This window comes from Anopheles arabiensis, chromosome 2, assembly GCF_016920715.1.
Source record: "Anopheles arabiensis isolate DONGOLA chromosome 2, AaraD3, whole genome shotgun sequence".
NCBI classification, from domain to species: domain Eukaryota; kingdom Metazoa; phylum Arthropoda; class Insecta; order Diptera; family Culicidae; genus Anopheles; species Anopheles arabiensis.
In genome coordinates this window covers 16,483,772-16,504,489 of record NC_053517.1, presented here as the reverse complement: position 1 = coordinate 16,504,489, position 20,718 = coordinate 16,483,772, and the positions used below count along the sequence as shown (strand labels likewise).

At 45.6% G+C, this 20,718-nt stretch overlaps 1 protein-coding gene across 7 annotated transcripts in view; it reads left to right on the top strand.

Moving 5' to 3' along the window:
- Nucleotides 1–222: 222 nt before the first annotated feature.
- LOC120896224 (broad-complex core protein) overlaps nucleotides 223–20,718 on the top strand; it is a 126,455-nt gene continuing 105,959 nt past the window's right edge. For 4 of the 7 annotated variants that reach the window (XM_040300200.1, XM_040300202.1, XM_040300194.1 and 1 more), the window contains exons 1-2: nucleotides 4,051–4,437; nucleotides 4,639–5,760. The gene's annotated coding sequence lies outside the window, so the exon portion shown is untranslated. Of the gene's footprint in view, nucleotides 337–3,497; nucleotides 3,620–4,050; nucleotides 4,511–4,638; nucleotides 5,761–20,718 lie in introns of those variants that run through there. The other 3 variants (XM_040300197.1, XM_040300195.1, XM_040300196.1) reach the window with 3 other exon arrangements.

Sequence of the window (20,718 nt, the reverse complement as noted above, 5' to 3'; positions counted from 1 at the left end):
GCAACGGTTTCCACCCGTTGCTCTCCGTCGAATCGGGGCTGAACCGATGGCTGAAGGATGCACATACATGCGATATGTTGCGCTGTGCACCCCCGCCCGAACCAGCCGGCAGAAACATAATGTGTTTATGTGTGTGTGTGTGCATGCGTTGGGTTGGCCACCAATCGGCACCCGGTAGTGGTTGGCGCTGGTTTTAGACGAAAAGCAGAAACCGTTTCGGGCGGTCGCAACCGTTTGGGCCGTGTCCGTGCAATCCTTTCCACCCAAGCGTGTGTGTGTGTGCGGTGCCAGTGCAGTTGTTTGTGCAGTGTCACGGTGCATTACATCGAGCTGCGGGTAAGTGGTCGCTTGTCGCGGGATTAGTGAGCGTGTTTAGTAATACGGGGTACGGAATTGATAGAGGAATTTAATAAAAAAACTATCAGTGCCACTTCCAAAACTAAAAGCTGAGGGATTGGTGCTTGCGTTGTTATGAATGGAAACAGCACAGGGTAATCGTAACAAAATCGCCACACTTGGACGCCACCGGATATGGGTTTTGTTGTTGTGTGTGGGAAGTGTAAATTGCAAGCAGAAAAAGGGCAACAAAACATTGGCAAATCTACCCCCTCATTCGGTCCCTCGGGAAGGCTGTCGCATTAAACCCCACCATCGTTCGTAAAACGGTAGCAATGTCCCTTTTTTTTTTTGAAACTGTATTTATTATCCTCTTCTTCACTGCAGTTGTAAATTTCCCAATGTTTCCCCGCTTTTCTCCTGCCCGCGAAGCAGGGAGGAAGTTGTCTTAAGTTAAGGGACACGCATACGCAAACAGTATCGCAAAACAAACGAAGCTCGAAGTGTACCCACTGCGTAGCGTAAATTCATATTCACCAAACTCACCACGGTACCGAGCGCGCGCGAACAAGAGAAAACGAGAGCGAGAGAGCGATAAAACACGAACCGCAACGATCGTGTGCTGAGCGCATCGCGCAACGCAGCCAATTCTATTGCAGTTGCGAAAAAGGAAGAAAAAGAATTTGCCAAAAAAAAGGCGACGGCGCGACGGCGGGTTTCGATAAGGCAACGGTTGCTGGTGGTGGTGGTTGCGCATGGAGCACAGGCGGCATAGAAAGAGCGCCGAAAGCAGCGGACCCGCTCTCGCGCGCTCTCTCCCCGCGACGCGTTACAGCGATGCGCGTCGTCTGCATCAGCGTTGGCTGGGGTGTTGTTTTCTTAGCAATTTTTGGAAGATTTTTTTTCCCTCTCTCCCTCTCTCTCGCGCGTCGTTTGCACTGCATTCAATTGAATAGGTCGCGGGAGTATTGGGGGTTTGGGGAGGCCGTCGCCGTTGTTCGCTGTGTGTGAATTGTGGCCGTCAAATTGTGCGCTGCAAACTCTCTTTTTTTTCAAACCAATGTCTCCTAATCTCGCACGACGAGCGAAACAAAATAGCAAACCAAAAAAAAAAACACACACACACACACACCAAAGGCTCCCTTTTCAGCCGCCCATCTGTGTCGCTTGCCGCTTCCAGCACAAAGGGGCACACACAGACACATTGTGAGCAGCAGAGAGCTTCATTTTGGGGTTGCAGTTTTTTTTTTTGCGGTTCCTCGCTTAGTTGCAGCAGAAACGGTGTTCCTTTACTTTTTTTTTTTGGCCGGTTGGTTGGATTTGGTTTCACCCCTTGATCACAAAGGCCTTAGAGAAGCGGAGAGCGCGATAGGGAGAGAAAGATAGCGACAAGGAGAGAGAGGGAGAGAGAGAGAGAGAGGAGCGCTGAGATCATACATCGGGGGCATGAAGTTGCAATTTTTGGGGACGATCTTGCATCTCATTCTCTCTCTCCCCTTTCCTTTTTTGTTTCCCTCTCTCTCTCTCTCTCTATTTTCGTCCACTTTCTTGGTTCCTCCGTTTTAGAAAAGAAATGGCTCATAATTTCGCTCCGTTCTTTCACCCTGTTCGCAAAAATTCTCTGGCGCACACACACACACACACACACACACACACACACACACACACACACACACACACACACACACACAGGGCAGAGGCAAAGTGCGCTTGTCTGTCTCTGCAGCCGGACCGAGGATCGATGCCGATCAACTGACCGGCGCTTGTTTGACGGGGGATTTTTTTTGCTAATGTTATTGCATTCATTGCTTCACCCTCTTCTTTGCCGGCGTTCCGGCCTGCTGACCCCTCCCCCTGCCCCCCTCCCCTCTTTGGTTCTTCTAAATGCATGCGCTGCACGTTGCGATTCGGACGAAATGCTATCACTCTCTCTCTCTATCTCTCTCACACACACACACACATACACGCTCTGTCACAAATGTGTGTGCGCGTGCGAATTTGACCAAAAACCCCTACTTTAGGCGATCGCGCTCGCGCGCCTGTGTGTGTGTTCGTGACAATTTTTGGGGCCGGCTCTTTGTGCGTTTTGCATCTTCTCTTCCGTTCTTGCAAGCCGTCCGGTGGTGGTTGTGTTGCACTTTTTCGGCATTCGCTTCTATCCTTCTTTCGCCGTGGGGCTCCCCGCTCCTCTCCTCGCACAGGCCCACGATCCTTTCTCTCGTCCCTTCCGGCAGCAGCAGCAGCACCGCGGCGAGTGTGTGCGCCCCGGGTGAGTGCATGCGAGCGAGTGGCGGTGCATCTCCCCCACTATGCCTGTTGATTGTGTGTGTGTGTGTGTGTGTGTGTGTTTCCTTCATCATATCACCGCACCGCGCTTGTCATCGTTTGACAGCAGTGTATTGTGTGGCGGGCCCTTGTTCTCGAGCCTCTGCGGACCGATCGGGAGCGGGCGCGCGGAGGGCCGTTGCACAGGCCCCACGGGATCCCATGGTGCTGACCCCCCCCCCCCCCTCCCCTCCTTTCCCACTGTTTCCTATCGCCCAAAAATCCATTCGTAGTGCCGTCTCGCTTCCCCAGCCGCTCGGTGTGTCTGTATGCGTACTTGTGTGTACCCTTTTCGCCGTCATTTTGGGCTGGCAGTGCAGTGCAACAAGCAGCAGCAGCAGCAACCCATCTTCATACATACATAAAAACCCCCTTTTGGCTGCCACACACAAACACACACCACCACCATGACCACCGAAAACGACGGCACCAAGGGAACGCATACAGAAACGCATCACATCGCTCGCTCGCACACATCGGCCGGGTCGCCGCGATTACCTTGATTTTAATATGTGTGTTTGCAGCTACTCTTCTTGTTTCTGCTTCTCCCCTTCAGCTTCCGCTGCGCCTGCCCTCTTCCCTTCGTTCTCCCCCAGGCGCACTTCTTTTTTGTATGTATTTTTCGGCGCAGTTCGATTGGTGTGTGCTGCTGCTGCTGGTTTGTCCACTCGGTTCGGGCGTGCGCTCAGTCCCGGCGCGTGTGTAGTGGTGTGTTGCAATTTTTGTTGCTGGCCCCTTTGCTTCTTCCCCGGGACAGGCGGCGGTAGGTTCAGTGAGAGGGGGGAAGGCCTTCGGGTTTTTCGGGACCGCGCCGTTGCAGCAGCGGAGGACCCCACAATATTCGGCAGCTTCCTGCGTCCGGTGCAACACGCCACTGCAACAGTACGGCGACAGGCTAGCGAACTGGCGGGCTGACTAACTGTGGGCGCTTTGTTTTTTTTTTCTTCTCCTAGCTAAAGTAAGTGCGTTTGCGTGCGTGCGTGCGTGCGTGTGCACTGGGGTGATTTCATTGTGGGTTTTTTTTTTTCGTGCGAATTTGTGTGTACGTAGAGAGGAATAGCTCTTTGTGTGGTGTGCAGTTTTCTTAGATTTTTGTGGACATTTGTGTTATGGTGCTGGAGAGTTCGTTGTGGCATTTTGTTTCCCGTGATCGTTTCTTCGTTCAAAGTGCTTGTGAATACCAAACTGCGGTCAAAAACACACCGGCCACCGAATTTGAATTGTGCTACTGGTTAACATTGTGTCGTGTGTGAGTGCGCGCGATCGTGATGTTGAATTCCAATACGATTTGAATTCCTAGAATTCAAATGACAACCGCGTCCACACAGCGTGCAGCGGCAGTGTGTTGGTGCCGACATTAGGACACTGATGCGGCTTGTGACAGGGGAAACAAGGATAGGAACTGTTTTTCAACGGAAATGAAATAAAAACCACCGAGAGACAATCAAAGCAGCCTGAACTCTAATTCCTAGTGGTGTGTGGCTCTGTCGGCAGGCAATCGACACATTTGATAATTCCACCAGCTGCTCAGCGTCACAGTAGGCTGTGGGAAGCGGTGCCGAAGTGATCGTGCATTTCGTCTACTCCGGTGTCAGAGGGGTTTTGTGTTCTGTTTTTTTGCGGATTCTAAATAAAGTTCTCTGTTTGTACAATCAACCATCATGCGTGGACAGTTTGTGTTGAGTGGAGCACAGTTTTCGTGATAAAAGTGAACAGTGTCTGGGTGTCATTAGAACTTGCCCTTGTGAACGAACGATCGGTGTTTGTATTTCCTGTGTAGGTTCACACTCTGCTGTAATAGAAGTCCTGTCAGCACTAAGACTTTAAAGAACTTCGTTTGTGTGCATGTGTAATGTTCAAATAAAAACATAACTCCTGTTACTAGTATTGTTACAATGAAATATCCTTCATAATCTGCAACATTTCTTCTTCTCTTTTCCTCTTTCTCTCTCTCCCTCTTCCCCCTCTATCTTCCAGTGATGAAATCCAGTGCAATACCCGATCCGTAGAGACCCAACCACGTAGGCGGCGATATTCTTCATCCTTTTGTGTTAGTGTGTGTGCGCCGCGCGTGTGTGTGTTACTGTGTTACGCTTGAAAGAGCTTCTATTGTTTTGTTTGAGGCGGAAGGAAAAAGTGTGACTGTCCCCGGTGTGTATGTGTGTGTGATTGTGTGTGGCCAGCCCTTCTCGCCCTTTGCAGCCGCCCATCAATGTGTCACAACACTGGTGGGGGACAATACCATGTGTTTGGCGGGCGACCCATCCACTTCTGCGTAAGATAAACCCACCACCCCCAGCGTGTGTGTGTGAGAGAGTGTGTGGTGTCCTTACGACGAGAACAGAGGTCGCGCGGGCACACGTGCTGCTCTCGATAGGAAGCAAACCCCCCCCCCCCCCGGGCAAGAAAACGCTTTTTCCCGAGCGCGCGCGCAACGCCGAAACAAACTGTTGCGCCAGCGGTGTGTGTGTGTTTTTGTTTCCTTTCTCCGTTTTTTTGCGGGGAGGAAAGTGTATGGTCCGCGTGTCTCACGGTGATCGTGTTGTTTCACAGGACAAGAGCCAACCGGGGTCGGAAGAAAACTTTGTGTGCGTGTGACTGTTTTTTTTTGTTTGTTTGCTGCTTCTCTGTGAGTTGTTGGTGAAGTAGTTTGAAGAGAAGAGCTTGGAGCTGGTACAACATTACAAGCCTAGTAGTTGCAGTAGTTGTGTGCACATGTGTGCGGCTTTTCGTGTGCATCGCTGTGAAAACAAGAGCCCCGTGACAGGCGTGACAGCTGTTTGTGGTTGTGTGTATGTGTATGTGTGACTGTGTGGCCAGAAGAAACGAAGCACAAGCCTACTGAGCCCCCTGGGCAGGTTCGCCCCATCGTTCTCTAATGCTGCTTGAAAACGATCCCAATACTGTTCGTCCCCCCGCCTGGTTCTCAGTTTAATTACTGTGTGTGAAAATACTATTTTCTTAAAAGTGTGCGTGTGTGACTAGGCAAGACTTGTACTACTTCCGGCCACCGTACCGCAGTAGACGCGGTAGTGTCCAGTTTTCTGAGAAGCGGAATTTCCGGCACGGAAAAGCGGCACACCCCCGGCAACAGCGCAGGTAAGCACCGTTTGCTTCAGTTTCCAGTTTCTATCGCACACACACAGTTTAAAAAAAAAACTCAAAACACTATCGTCGTCGATGCCCTCAAAATTCTAGTTCCCTCCCTGCTGCTGCTGCTGCTGCATTGGCGTGGGGAGCGGGTGAGGGAAGGGGGTGCCATTTTGGCTTAGCATTTTTAAGCATGTCCTAGTATGCGAAATTCTGGGAAATTTGGTGTTCATGATGATGGTAGAAAAGTGGCTGTTTGGGCAAACAATACACATATGCATGTCAAGTTGTTTATTCGCTTTGGTTGGTTGTTTTTCTTGTGCATGTGTGTGTGTGTGTACTTACTGTACTGGTGCTGTACGATCGCATCAAACGTTGCAGTTTTTGGGGGAGAGCGGGAGAGAGAGGGGCAGAGAAGTGGTCAACCTCATATTTACGTTAGCCCGAGGGGGTTACGTTTGTGAACGGGCGGCCCGGTTGGTTTCGATATTAGTTGATAAATAATCTAAATTTTGAATTTTCAACAACCATCTTTTTCCTGTTTTTTTTTTCTTCTTCTGCTCAGCATGCATTTTGCACTGTGTTTGCACCGTGGAAACCGTGCTGGTGGGGGTATGCCCAAATCGGTTCTATGCTGCGTGTATTTGTGTATTTGCCCGTAGCAGCATTTTTTTTGTTTTTTGTATCTTTTTTGTTGTTTAATCGTGTTGATTTGTTTCCATTACATTCGACACCCCCCTTCCCATACCGAGCTCTTTACGTAAGTGTAAAATTGCTCGAACGAAACGGAAAGCAGAATTTTCGCTAACCTTAGGGTTTAGGGGGAAATGTAGATAAGAAAAAGGTGAAACAGGGGGCAAAAAGGTATTTTCAAAAACTGCACATGCATGGCGAACAGTTCGTATAAAAATAATTATTTTGCATAGAAAATATGTGTGTTTTGCGTGCGTGTGTTTTATTTAAAAACAACGACCAAAAGGCAAGAAAATGGGAAGAAAAAAACGATAACATTATACCCCTCTAATAGTGCCTGCGCTTGCTGGGTGCGCTGGTTTTTAGACAGTCAGTCATTAATGCACTCGAATGTGTGTGTGTGTGTAGACGGAAGAATATTAGGTACTTTTTGTGTGTGTGCGCAACCCTCTGCACCATCATCAGCAAACCCAGCTGACAGAATTAGCATGCGCATATTATAATGGTGTGTCGAAATTTGCGCGTTCATTGACCAGGCAGGAACGGCACCACCTCCACCACCACCACCACCATGCAGTATGTGCAGTTTCCCCTCCCCCCGTTGCTGGCGATCTCGGCTGTCCGAGGGTGAAAATGGGTGTAAATATTTGTGGCAAAAGTTTGTTGCGCATCCAACTGCATCATCGTACCAAAAAAAATCGCCCAAAATACAAGGAAAGATTGTGTAAGTGTGTGGTGATGCATTGTGAGAAGCAAAGGGAAGGAGGGAGCACACAAGTTTCTATTAGCCGCAGTTTGGCAGTCGGTTTTGGCACTAACACACGCATGCACGCACAGAACGTGTGATTGTAAAAGCAGACAAAGAAGAATACGCAAATCTTTTCCGCTAACTCTTCGCGTTGTATATGCACTGCGCGGCAGAAACCCGAAATCTGATGCTTTTCTGCTAAAAAAAACACACACACACACAGGCAGTCACATGAGCAAGCAAGTAGCACATCAGCAGGCAGCATCAGCGACATATGCATGATCCAGTGATAGGTTCAAGATCTTGGGAACACCCCAAGTGTCGGTGTGTGCGCGTGTGTGTGTGCTATTGCAACGCGCACAAAGAGATGATGATTTCACCTTCTTTTCCTAAAGCGCAATCTTCTGCTGCTGCTGCTGCAAAATTTCGGGGTGCGACGGGCTTTTTTTGCGACTCGTATGTTGTTAACAACCGAGAAATAGTGCTGCAAAAGATAGCAAAAAGGAAGCCCCAGATTGGCTCAGTTTTAGAGGATATATTGAAAGGGTCTTTAGCTGCTTCTTATATGTTTAATATGTTTTTTAATTCAACCTCCTCACCCGATGTTGTCTTTGTTCGACGAATGTGCAATTAGACGCATTCCTGTTTTTGTTCTTCTTCTGTCTGCTGCGAGAGTCTCTATGCCTGTCTATACTGCTGCTGCTCATAGATATTTTTAAACGCATTAACCTATTTTACTGTTCCCTCTCTTAGGCGAGCTGAGAGCGATACGCTTGGATCGTATGAATTTTTTTTTGTTTCTTTTTTTTCGCATCATCGGTCTTGAGTCTTTTCGGCTTGCCGCAGATTGCAAAAATAAAAATAAACATTTTTCTTTTACGATTGAAGCCACATGTGTGTATACATGTTGCTATCTCGCACTGGTGCATCGCGTACTGGTGGTGCTAAGATGGCGAATGATGCATCGCTGCACATGTGGGTTTTGTGAGGAAAATTAGTTTTTTTTTTTTTTGGGGAACAATAGATTGCTTTTTTTAAATATTTTAAGCTGAATATTTCTGCCAACAGAATCCAACTTGAGTCGCTGATACAACAAAGCCATTTATTATAAATTTTTAGTGCCATCTTTCGGTTTAAATTTAAATTTTGAATACGGCAAAACTTTATGAAAACAAAGAAAAAATCTTTAAATTTCAAAACGTCGTTGTTAAAAAAGATCTAAAATTTTAAATTTTAAAACTTGTTTCTCTTTGTTTGCCACTCATTTTTTTAGTGTAGAAAAAGATTAACCAACGGACTCCTGTTACTCTCTTCTGGAGATATTTCACCTTCATCATCATTCCCAACGACCCACTCGGGAATTGTTTCCACTCGCGCACACAGCTAACGGTACAATATCCTTGGAAATAATAACCTTCACGGGCCGGTCTTGTTGTGTCCATTTCCTCCCCCCCCCACTGTTTCCGGTTTCTGGCAGCTGATGAACGCTCGATTGCGCAGCTCTTTGACTTCACCGTAATTAGCTTCCCATCTTCTCAGGGACGGCTGCAACTTGTTTTGTGCCCTTTCTGGGTTGGGTGGTATTTGTTGACCGCACCTGTATACTTATGCTCGAACGGTACCTTTTTTCCGGGCATCAAGACGAGCAGGTTCGTTGTCTCACTCTCCTCACAGATGCGGTGGATTCTTTTTGGTGAAGCTAAAGATCAATTAAAATAATTGTTTGCCAAATGGCTTTATAATGTAGTATATATACTGATGATGAGAGTACACTTTAAATTTTCCAAATATTTCAAACTATTAGAGTAGAACACAAACTACTAGCAAACGCATTTACGTGGCGGTTCGTGTTCTCCTGGCGAAATGAAATCTTCAGTTTCGGGGCCTCAACACACAGATCCAACCAATTGCATCGGGCGATGCACAAAGTGCAGTGAGAGTAGAACAAACCCTACCCCTTGGGCCCGGAGAGCCCTTAGAGCGAGAGAAAGCGAAAGTGCGCGCCCCGGCACGCGAGATAGCTAGATTAAGCGATAGAACGTGCCATAGTGCGCACCCGTTCGTCTAGGCCAGTAGGAGGTGGTCGTGTCTAAAAATAGTAATAGTAGAGCGCATTGACAATTGCCACTATGCAGTACACACGCATACACACGTGGCCGCTGCACGCTCCTGCACTTGCACTTGCACAGGGCCAGAGCGTGCAAAAACCTGTGCGTTTGCCGTGTTTCTGTACCCGTGTGCGCCGCATCGTCGGTAGGGAGGCGGTTCGCGGAGTGCCGGGGATAGACATCGTGGTGAAGCAAAAAAGCCAGCCAACCACACACACAAGAGAACGAGGCGAGCCATGCACACCGAGTGAGCGCGGAACCACATGTACCACGCGGAGAGAAGAACTTATGAATGAAAATCCTGCTGCTGCTGCTGCATGCCGGCAGTTTCCTTTCCTGTGCTTTGCGTGATGAATGAAAACACTTCGCGCGCCGGTGCCACGCCCTTTCCCAACCCTTGCCCCAGCAACCCAGGTTGTGAGTGGTTTTTGCTCAGAGAAATACACCCGATCCCGATGCATCTTGCTTGCCTCTGCCCTCTGTTGTCGTCTTCGTCGTGGTCGTCGTCGTCGTCGACGACGCCGTTCCCGTTGCAAGTGCAGCAGCAGCAGCAGAGAGAGAGTATGTGCTATGCGCACGGACATTGGGTACGTATGCCGCTTTGCCGTAGTAGCAGCTTTTTGTTCTTGTTTCCTGTTGTTGTTGGTGAGGCGGCAATCGCAACTGCAATTGCACACTGCTGCACACCCGATATGTGCTGTGTCGCGCGGTGGTGGTTTGGGGTGTGCGCGCTCACACTCTCAAGTGCACTAGGGCAGTGAATGCGAACGACACATATGGGGGATCTCCGTTGGTGAAGGTTGGATTTGTTGTTCTTGCTGCTTTATATTGCTCCTCGTCTCTGCCCTGTTCTTTTTTTTTGTGCTAGTGTCTGATATAGAATGCGTGGCGTTGTTTGTTCTCTTGCCGTACCTTACCATACGCGTGCCGTTACACTGGTGTATGCTCATTGCTGCACCGTCCTGACTGCTGCTAGGGAGAGGGTCGTGTAGGTTGGCTGGGTGGGGATAGTTGAAATAGTTTCGCGCAGGCAGTGCAGTAGGTTATCGTAGTCGTCATCGTCGTGCCGTTTGCTGAATGCATGCGGTCCTCTTTGCCGGCAACGCCATCATCATCATCATCGTCATCAACGGCTGTCGTAGGAGTCACGTGCTTTTTTCACTGCACTGTTGCCAGTGTGGCGCGTGTTTGCACCCTTTTTTTTGCTGGTGAAACGTGTAGGGGAGGGTGTTATGCCAAGAAGCATATTTCATTTTGCACGTGGTTCTGTTTTTCGTGCAGCTTCAACGGTCATACGCGCGAGAACCACGGTAAGTGTGCATGCGAGACCAATAAAAAAGTGTGAGATGAATGTGGGAGACGTTCAGGTTCATGGCTGCTTCTTGCACGGCTTGTATTACTCGGAGGTGTGCCAGAAGCAGACAGAGTAAGAGTTGTGTATGCCTCAAACGGACTTTGACCGTCTCTGTTCGCTACTAACGTACAGAGTTGACCTACATTTTGGTGCCGCTGAATTGGTTTTGTTGTTTCTTAATTTAAATATTCCAGCCTATTCATTTTGTTGAGGAGGGGTTTGAGCATATGTATCGATCCTAAATCTAGCTCCAACAGATTGGAATCCGCATCAGTTGGTTCGTGTTAAATTAATGAGCTTATTTTCTCTCATTCTTTTTTCTGTTGATTTATAAACAACTTAACAAACATCCACAAAACTGTTGTTGGGTTTCCTGTTCGTTGTAAAAAAAAAACAATTAAATAAATGTACAGTACGCGTCAGGATTATAAATTGTTCTTTTTCTATAGATTTGTTTGATTGATGGTTTTCAACTATTTAATGTTTGATGTTAGACTATTTTATTTTTGATGTCTCTTTCGTCCTCGTGTGTATTGCTTAATAATTTACATGCCTTCATGAGACTTTTCTTTTGTAAAAGAGTAAAGCTTTCCTCGTTTGCTTCTTGTATTCTCCATACTAAGATCTAGTTTTGAGCAACTGATCGATTGTGACTATTTATTGTAGAAAAAGTGAAGACTGTTCAGCAACTTGCAGCAGCAAATTTACATCTTACGTATCGTAACATGTCCAAAACCGGTTCATATTAGTTTAATTTAATTCCTAAAACATTCCAACATTAAACATTTGTCCGTGGAGTAAATAATGGGAACAGGATACGATTCGAAAAGTCTAAAATGTAACCAAGTAAACCAAGTATCAGACTCATCAAGAAAGGCAATTTAAATTTCCACCAAAAAGGGGGAACCTCAAAATTAAGCTGTTTATTGCCTTCGTGAGGAGCTCGTAAAAAAACGAACGAGAATATCTTCTAATTTTGGTCCGGCCCTGTCTGGATCCGGAACCTGGACTGGCGCCGAATGGGGGAAACAACAAAGTGGAGGAAAGCAAAGAACACCACGCACTTCTACTTCATTGAACTATTTCATGATGAGATTTGCCGCTTGAATGATTCGATCGCTAACAAATTCGACTGGCTTTTTTATTTTTTGTGCATCTCTTGTTGCTCGCGAAACTAAATCCAAGAAGAAACAGATCAAAATGCAACAACGCGCACTATATACAATAGAGCGGTGTGCGAAGATGCATGCAACAAGTCGCCGAAAGCCACTGACCAAGAAGAGTGCGCGAGGACTGGGTCGCGTTTATGTGGTCATTCGCCTCTTCAACTTGCAGGCTCTCCAAAGGGGGGGCTGTGCGTTGTTCTGGTGGTGACGACGGGATAGCTGCAACAGTGCAACAGGGCAAAAAAAATGAAGGGGGTAGATTCTAAAACTCAAACAAATCAAACCATCCAGCCAAAGTCTGCATCTCCCCAAAAATCTACAAAATTATTGCACAGCGATTTGAAGAAACAGATAAAACCGAAGGAGAGGGAGAAAGAGATCGACACAAAAGCAAGCAAAAAGTGTGTTACTACACGCAGGAACGACCGAGCGTACAAAAATGTGCGTTTGCGTTTTGTGTGCGCTGCTGCGGTCGCGGTGCGTTCTTTTCTTCGGCTTCTTGTTTTTTTCTACTCCTCCCTCGTTTGGTGGGAATTGAAGTAAGAGGCTCCTCTGGGCACTAGCGCTCAGGGATGACCGGGGCAAGGGGGTTTCGGCATGGCATTACAGTGCTGTGCTGTGTGTGTCGGTCGATCTGTGTTGGCATAAACTCGTTTATCCGGCTTTCCATTTGAGGAAGCTGAAAGGGGGAGACACAGAGCGTGAGGAGGAGGGAATAGTCTGTGGGAAAGGCAGCCAAAGGGGGGTGGTATTTCGGGCTGCCTATTTTTGCCATTTCCTTCTTTCCCTGCCAAATTACACTGATCGCGGGCGGGGGGTTGAAAGGGGGAGGGTAACGCTCACACACACACACACACACACACAAAAAACCCTCCCAAAAAGTGGGCATCTTGATGCATTTTTATTGCATCTTTTTTGCTTCGTTAGTCGCTGTGGGATGCACTTTTGTTTGGTGGGCCGAACGACGGCTAAAACACGCGACTTCTCTCTCCCTCTCTCTTGTACAACAGCGGTATAGATAGACAATATTCATTTCCAAACGGGTGGTGGAAGAAGGGGTGGACTGTGGCACAGTTTGTGTTGCTTGCTGACTGACTGACCGCCACTTTGTGGCTCTAAAAATTGCGATTCGTCGAAAATTGTAAATTGGTGAATAAAATTGGTATTTTCCTTTTGCGTTGCGGTTCTCCGCCGCCGTCCTGTTTGTCCTCCGCCTCCGACACCACCGCGCGCATCCTGGGTCTGGGCCGGCGAGCGGCCCTCCCAATGGGGTCCAATAACAAAAAGAAAAAAGAAAAGAGATAGAAGGGGGAAAGAGCCCGGTTTGCCTTCAAAGTGCAATTTCTTGCCCCCAAAAATCTGTCTTTCTCTCCTTCGTAGATTGTGTGCGTGTGTGTTTCGTGTTGGTGCGTTTTTATGGTATTCATTGCGATCTTTCTTACATGTCATTTGGATTTAGTGTGTGTTTTTGCTTTTTTTCTTTTCACCATTTCGTCCACCAGTCACTGCATTTCTACGATGCATTTTGTGCTTTGTTGTTCATGTGTGTGTGTGTGTGTGCAGAAATGCATTTGCCAGCTGAATCACGCAATTTTAGAGACTACGCTGCTAGCAATGGCTGACTTGGGGACACAGTTTTTGGGCACACACACTCACGACGCCGTCCATAGAAAATGAAATACTTCTTTGCCATCCATTTTGTGCATCCTATATGTGCACACATCTTGCTGTAAAGTTGGCGTTTCGTCTCAAGTCAATGCGTGACAGCTTTATGAAGTTAATTTCGGTTTACTTGATCGCATGCGTTTTGGATAGCTCGGCAAGCGTGTCCTTCAAATCATTCATTTAAACTAGCAGCAATACGAATATACAGAAGACATCCCCTACACTTGTTTATTGCTTTGGATATAAATTTCAAATTTATTGAACTTGCAAATTACTACATAGGATTTTTAAGTGGTTTAATCTTAACTTCTACATGAGTGTTTTAATGTTTGTGCCAATACTATTTTTCAAATACAGTGAAATCTCTCTAAGATGTAGTCTCTTCAAGATGAATTGTTTCCTTAACCGCGAGGCCACATGAGGTGAAATATACAGCGAAATGAACTATTTGACAGGCGAAATATCTGACGGATAAAGCATCACAGCAACCAGCTGATGTGCAATGTAAACAAATAGCGTGCACAAAATTGTAATAAAATCTATTAAATAACTTCAATATCGAGTACTTCATCAATTTTCAGTCAACAGTTCATAATTTCTTCCTATTAGGGAATGTTCTGTTTAAGAAGATATAATTTTTCATAGAATTTTGAAAGCGGATGTTGTGTCTCTCCCAGCCCTTTAGCTGTACCTGTCAGATATTTCACGTGTCAAATAGTTCATTTTGGTGTACATTTCACCTCATGTAGCCGCGCGGTTAAATGAATATTTTGGCGGTCCCGTCATATTCCATACATTTTATACATTTTTCTAAGGTGAAGATCTCTAAGGTGAACATTATATAAGATGCATATGCGATTTGGCAGCCGAAAGTCTCTAAGATTAATTTTTGAACGACAGTTCACAAATCTATTGGTCCAAGGAAGTCAAGCTTTTTCGGTGGTTTCTTGGAAACTTCATAACAATAACTTCCATTAGTTTTGCTCAACATGAATATCTATCTAAGTTGACGCTTGAAGCTTCACCTTAGGGAGATTCCACTGTATTCTGTTCGTTTTTATCACAAATGAAATAAAAATTCCATTTATGTTTAAATAAGTTTTATCTTTCAACAAAGCAAAAATTCAATTAATATGAGCAGATTGTTGGTAATGCTCACTTCAGATTCCGCTTCGTTCTTTTTTTTCGAACATTTCTTGCCTAATGAGCATACTCAATAATCCGATGAGTAGCTCAATACAAGCAAACTCAATAAATTGTGTATAAAAAGAAAAAAATGGCAACTGAATATGCTATTTCTTCAAAAATATGCAAAAAAATAATGAAATAATAATCATGAAAATAGTGTTGGTGTTCGTGTTAAAATAACTATTTTGTAATTATGGTTTATGCCCAAGGAGAAAACCACAACAAACGTGTATCACCAAAAACAAATGTCTGTTTATTCCCTGTAACATTTTTCTTTATTACGTGTAATACTAAACACAACCGATCGCACAACATTCGCTCACAACCAATTTGCCATCCATTTGCTTTATTTTGTTTTAAAAGCATTTTCGTAGTTCGCATTCATTCCCGTACAATGCTAATGGTGCGCGTTTGTGTATGTGTGTAAGTAACCTTCCTTAACCTCCTTTTATTGCACTTTTGCTACCACCCGCCCGCCATGCCCCGAATACCGAGCCTGCTTGCTCGAGTGCGTCTGTCTTACCTGACCAAAGGAAAACATCGTTTAAAACTCGTTTTCTTTTCGGGCTGCTGTGCGTGTGTGTGACGGGGAAAGAGCCAAACTTTTAGCTGAAAAGTGCAGGATGCAACAGAACGTTGCATGCTGCACACTTTTGTATCTACGGATATATTCCCGGCTGGTGATCTCTGGGGAGAGGAAGAGCGATTGCATTGCAATGAATTGTGTTTCAGTGTGTGTGTGTTATTTGAGACTATTCAGTTGGATGATTTAAAAGAAAAGGGGAATAACTATTGCATGCCAGCATACGAAAGCCGCCTCTAAATGTGCTTTCCAACACAGTTGTACGATTTCATCAGCATTGTTAGTAGTTAGGTTTACTTGGGGAAGAATATTTTGCTAAAGTTTTGGTTTTTGAAGTCTTTTGCATCTCGTTTGTAAACTACCAGGCATCTCCATTTCACGTTCTTCCTATGTTTATTGGAGTTAATGGTCTAGTGATGCAAAATATTGAGAATAGTGAAAAAGTGATGAATGCGAATCAAACGTACAGGTAAATAATAAGAGTCAGAGATTTTTGTATCTGCAACCGTTACGCATGATGGGTGCTGCTTGTATATATGTGTGCCGAATTGTGTACAGACGGTGCATTTTTATGCAACGCAGCAAAACTTTCACCCGGGCGTGATTGGAAATTCCAATGAGCTCAGCTAAAGAAAGTGAAAAAGTATGTGTGTGTGTGTGTTTGTTTTTTTTTTTATCTCAAAGCGAAACAGATCCTGTATCATTTGTGCCCGAAGGAGCATTACGCCCGTGAGAGTTGGGAATTAATGCAAACAATGTGTTTAGGTCTTGTTCGATGAGCAGTCCCTAAGTAAGCATGCTTTTGAAATGTAACTCCTGTCGTTATAGCAGAAACATTTTGGTTGGCATCGCTGCTGTTGGTACCAGCTTGGAAAGTGCACACGGTATCGCAAAACGGGCGGACAAAGTTAGGCAAAGCAGCATTGTAAGCGCACTAATCTAAGCTTTACTGCATCTGTAGAGCATACAAGATTAACTGAGTACATTGTTGTTTCACAGGGGAGTGAGGAGCGCTTTTTTTATTGTGCTTCCCTCCCCGATAACCACAGCCGTTGCGTTGCTCTGTTGATAACGCGTGTAATCCGCCGTCTTTGTTCTCTTTGCACATTAAAACAAATCGCATTTCGCTCACTCGTAACTGTGTTTCACAACCACAAAATCTCGTGTTTTTGTTCGCTTTCTGTACATGGCCAATTCTTGTTTCGAGTTCGATAGTGTCTCAGCTCATCTTCATGTTAGAGATTGTAGTGTATCACTCACACCACATTCAACCACACACATGCAGAGCGTATTTTTTCAGGCCACTGGTCAAACGCATCCTCAAATGTAAACGACACACTCTGCTGCCCGCATGACGCTTCTACGATTGTTTGCTAAAAAAAATAAGACGACGGCAAACAATAAAAAAAAAGAATCCATTGTGTGGTGGTGTGGTGCATTTCAGCTGCAAGCTGGGGATGGAAATGTTGCTTCTTTTTTGTTGTCATTTTCTTCTTCTCTGCGTTCCCGTTTTACTTGCCTGCTCGCGTGTTGCTTTTCTCTTTCTGGTCTTTCTCCCTTTCTGCCTACTCCTAAATCTTGTCGAGATCTGCAGCAGCAGCAGCAGCAGCAACAGGGGTCCTCCATTTCATCCCCCTTTCGAGATTCGGGCCTGCTTGATGGACGTTCGCTTTGATGCGCTTCCCCAAGCTTCGCAGCTCCCTCCGGGCAGCTTGTGGTGGTATGCACTTTTTTGGGGCAGGGTTGTGGAGTGGCATGAGCTTCCTACCCTCTACCGACGAGACCAGCACATGAACGCTGTCTATGTACTTATGAAGAATCTAAAGGGGGAAGATTTGCAGTAAGGGTAAATTATTTGGAAGAACGAGATGCAATCGCCGAAATTGCAACAACGGCAAGAGGAAGGCTTGCTGGCTGGCTACACATTTTATGAGGTCACAGGCCGTAGGTTGATAGTGTGTGTGTTGGTGTGAGCTGCTTCTTTTGCGCACAAGTTAGAGAACAACATCCTCCTCCTCCCCTAGCTGTGGAGCGGGAGCCGATCGTCGAAGATCCTTCGTGCGCCAGCGATGTATATTTATTATTCCGCCTTTCTGTGCCGAGGGGGGAGGGGAGCCGCAATGCAAGAAGGAGGAAGCAAGGAAAGAATGAAACGTGTGGTGAATCAAGGCGTGAGAGGAAGGGGAAGGAGGGGGGTGGGGCGTTGATGATTGTTGAATTTTGAAAGGGCAATGACCTGCAAAATAAGGTGGTAGTGTTAGAGAGATCACACAAAGCAACGGGGCGAACGATCGCTAGAAATGATGGTGGCTGGCTGGTGTTGGTGTGGTGGGTGACGGATGATGAAAAATCGATGCCCTCCCATGTATGGCGTATATCTTGTTCTAGAAGGAACGTGCTGTAGAGAGTAGAGCGAAGGGCAATAGGATTTATAATGCGGGGCTGCCTATATCATGGAAACATTTTACATTAGATGGAATCTTTTTTTTTTGTGGTTTTGGTTTAAAATTTGTATTTTATGTTTTTGTGTTTCTTTTACAATTTTGACTATATTTTAGAACAATAAGGAAACTAAAGGACTTCTTCAGCCTAGTAAATTGTTGGCTATAACCAAATATGTATGTAGAAATGGCCTTTGTTTGTTAAATGATAAAAAATAAACCAACGGAGAGTCAGTTTTTAATTCAACCATTCATGTAGAGAGTGGTAATAAGCTTTATTTTATACCCAATAATCATTACTTTATAGATTTGACATCAATTCGAAATAATTCATTATCATGTGATGCGATATACTGTTTGTTTTATTATTTCAATTTCACATTATAGTAGTTTCTCTATAACTACTTACTGTTTAAAAACAAATTTAGCATCAGCAACGTCACAAATGTTATAAAAACTGCAAGACTAAAATCAATCTAAAATGATGGCTAAGGCAAGTTAGTTTTATACATTTGCAATGCACACACATTCACACACACACAGTCCTTGTTACGTCCATGAATGCAGCTTTTTTTCGTCTAAGCGTATTTCTTTTTCCCCTATTTCCTTCCCAAAATGACCAATACAGACACACACACGCACACACATACAGCAATACGATGTATGCATTTATGCATTGGTATAGGTGTGCAATGGTAGATGCACATTTCGGCACTGCTCCCTATCTCGTTCGCGCAGATGCGTTGCGCGACCACTCTCGTGCGCTTACCGCGCGCGCGTCACGCATTCCCTAAGAAGCGGACGCATGGTGGCTTACGACAACATCTCTGTATGTGTGTGCGCACTATACAACCCATGCGGTTATCTTTTTGGGGGTTGCTGTTTGGAGGAGGGGGAGGGTCAAAAATTGCAATTGTGTTGTGTGCTACGATGTAGAAGTGCAGTAGGGGGGGGGGGGGGGGGTTGGTGCAAGAGTTTGTGTGAAATTTTTATTTCGGGAGGTGAATTTTCGGACAACAGAGCGCAGCAATGGTTTTGTGGTGAAACGTCTCTCAGAGAGACATGCACAGCTATACGGTGATGTGTGTGTGTGTATAGGGTGTATAGGGTGATGTGTGTGTGTGTGTGTGTGTATTTTTTTTAAATCATCCATGCAATCTACAAGACGACTACAAGTTGGACCCGAGTGTGTTAGGTGCTATCGTCCCATGCGACTGTGTGTGCGTATGTTTGACATACTTGAAACTTGGAACGGTGTGTGTGTGTGAGTTAGTGTTTTTTTTGAGTCTTTTGCTTGCTTCCGCTCCTTCATCTGTCCCGCTTTGATCGATCGCTCTAATGCGTTGTGGTTCTCTTTCCCTCTTCCTTCTTTCTGCATAAGACGATGCACTACTTAGCCGAAGCCATCCTACTCCACACCCCCTACCCCCCTTGCCCGGGGGCAGTCCGATGCATTGGCAACCTATTTCACAAAACACAAGGAGGAGGGGGAGATTTTTTTTAAAGTGGCCATGTACAAAACGTCCTACGAATGTGGCGTGAGATTTTGAAACTTTTGAATGTGTGTGTGTGTGTGTTTCAGTAGGAGGGAAAAGGCAAGAGGTTAGGTTTTGCGCATTTGGTGGTCAACCTCCTTCTATCCTTTAAGGGGGAGGGGGGGGGGGATGGTGGCTCGGCATCAACATGATGATGAGTGTGTATTGCGGTGGGTCAGGCGGGAGCGAATTCGATCGCGAGAAGAGACCAAAGCGAGGGGAGGAAGGGCACACATCACGAGGTCAATGACCAAAAAGTGGAATTTTTGTGCAGTGTGTGTAGTGCAGCGCTGCGCAACCGGCTCGATATTCAACACACCCTATGGCTCTCTCTCTCTCTCTCTTTCTTTCTATCCCTATGTGTGTGTGTGTGTGGGTTTGTTGGCGCAACCGAGTGGAAGAAACATGGAACCACCGAAAAAACAGTGCAGTTTTGGCAGACGAAAAAAAGCGGCTGCATTCTATGTGTGTGCGTGTGCTGCGATGCACACAAAATGCAGTGCGCGCCGCCAGTGCAGAAAATCAAAATTGGGCCTAAATTGTGTGCGCAGTGCGCTCTCGCTCTCTGCCCATTTCCTCCCGTACCTTTTCCTCTTGTGTAGCAGTGCGGAATTGGGGTTTAGCAAACCTCCAAAATATATATTTAAAAAAATGGGGACCATTGTATATATGTTTGTTAGCTTTTGCTAGTCGATTTGAAGTGGAACAGGAGGTTTGTTTGAGGGGTTGCTTGCGGGGGAAGGAAGTTGGTTGCGATCAAGATGGGTTTAGTTTGGTGCGGCGCAAGCCAATTACAGTAGTACAGTAGTTTTTGATGTTGCTGCTGCTGCCACTATTTCTACCCATTTCGTTTAGTTACGTGAAGCTTGATTCAACTAAACTTGCAAACTTTCATCGAGCAGAGAGAGGGAGGATAGGGGAGTCGTCACTATTTTTTATTTTCATTCGATTCCTACGTTTTGGTGGCTGCATTTGGAGGTTTGCATGTATTGGTGTGGTGTTTCTCCCTTCGTCTTCACTTCGCAAGTTCGCCTAGTATCGTCCATTTTGAATGCACAATCTCTACCATTTCATGATTTGGAAGCGAATCGTGTGTAGGTAAATGATTGAATGACACTTCTTTTTGCCTTATAAACAAAATTTGTGTTCGTTTTAATTGCATTTTTCATGAGATCCTTCGCTTTTTCTCGGGCAACTGTAAAATAATGATGTTTGCCTAATTATATTTCACTACACTTGTCGAAAAACGGCAATTTATGTGCCCAAAATTACCACCCTTTCGCTTACATTTCCTTTCTCCTGGATCATGTTTTTTTTTGTTTTGTTGTTGTTTAGCGCTGCCCTGTGTGTAGTGTTGTGTGTCCCATTAAAATGCACCGTGGCAATTGAACCGGGACAAATATTGTCGGCAATTTTCGCCATCCTGCCTGCCTGCCGTGCCAATGTGCAACGCTTGCAATGGGAAAAATGGTTCCCTGGATCATTT